Source organism: Symphalangus syndactylus, chromosome 1, assembly GCF_028878055.3.
Source record: "Symphalangus syndactylus isolate Jambi chromosome 1, NHGRI_mSymSyn1-v2.1_pri, whole genome shotgun sequence".
Lineage (NCBI taxonomy): Eukaryota > Metazoa > Chordata > Mammalia > Primates > Hylobatidae > Symphalangus > Symphalangus syndactylus.
Genome location: NC_072423.2, coordinates 158,270,301 through 158,271,913, shown reverse-complemented (window position 1 = coordinate 158,271,913; position 1,613 = coordinate 158,270,301).

Genomic DNA, 1,613 nt, shown 5'->3' with positions numbered 1-1,613 from the left:
AATGTGGAGATTCCTCAAGGATCTAGAACCAGAAATAGCATTTGACCCAGCAATCCCATTACTAGGTATATACACCAAGGATTATAAATCATTCTGCTAAAAAAATACACACACACATATGTTTACTGCAGTACTGTCTACAATAGCAAAGACTTGGAACCAACCCAAATGCCCATCATTGACAGACTGCATAAAGAAAATGTGGCACACATATGCAATGGAATACTATGCAGCCATAAAAAAGAATGAGTACACGTCCTTTGTAGGGACATGGATGAAGCTGGAAACCATTCCCAGCAAACTAACACAGGAACAGAAAATGAAACACTGCATGTTTTCACTCATAAATGGGAGTTGAACAATGAGAACACATGGACACAGGGAGGGGAACATCACACACCGGGGCCTGTCAGTGGGTGGGGAGCAAGGGGCGGGAGAGCATTAGGACAAATACCTAAGGCATGTGGGGCTTAAAACCTAGATGATGGGTTGATAGGTGCAGCAAACCACCATGGCACATGTTTACCTCTGTAACAAACCTGCTTGTTGTGCACACACATCCCAGAACTTAAAAACAAACTGTGGTGCATCCAGACAATGGAATATTATTCAGCACTTTTTAAAAATGAGCTATCAAGCCATGAAAAGACATGGGGGAAATTAAATGCTTATTACTAAGTGAAAGAAGTCAATGTGAAAAGGCTACACACTGTGTGACTCCATCTGCATGACCTTCTGGAAAAGGTGGAACTATGGAGAGAGTAAAAAGATCAGTGGTTGGTAGGAGTTAAGGCAGCTGGAGGGCATGGCTGGGGGGGTTGGGGGGTGGGGAGGTTGGTGGGGTGGGGAGGTGGGGGGGGGGCAGGCAGAGCACAGAGGATGTTTAGGGCAGTGAAACTATTCTTGGGATACTGTCATGGTAGATCCATGTCATTACACATTTTCCAAACCCACAGAATGTACACCAAGAGTGAACCCACAGGTAAACTACGGACTTTAGTTAATATTAATGTGTAATTGTAAAATCAATGATAAAATATTCCACACCAATGCAAGATGTTAACAAAAGGGGAAATGGAGGTCAGAGTGAGGGGGTAGATGAGAATTCCCTGTACTTTCTGCCCAATTTGTCTGTGAACCTAAACTGCTAAAAAAAAAAGTTTTATTAATTAAAATCAGCAACAAAACAAGAGGCGATGATGAGAAAATGTCAGATACAACAATTTGAATGTTTTCGGCTTGTTTTCCATTATTTGAAATTTTAAATGAAGTTGCCTTTTAAAATTAAAACACTGGAAAGAGTTCTGCTCCTTATTTTTAATCTTGTGAGTTCTTAAGTTAGCATCACTTATTATGTCCCGAGAATCGCTACTTGCGTCTTACTGAAGGTGAGGAGCAATGCACAGATGTTGGGCTGGGAAAGAAAAGATTTTGGAGAGGGCCGCTCTAAGCGCTGGCATCCAGCCACAGGGTGCAGCTTCAATTCTGGGGAGTTCTCCATGCAACCTCCACTGTAGTTTAAAATGGGCTAAATGGATTTTTTCCCAAACAATTAGGGTCCAGTGCAGATGGAAATCCATTTCCAAATGACCTCATTATACTGCTATGGTCAG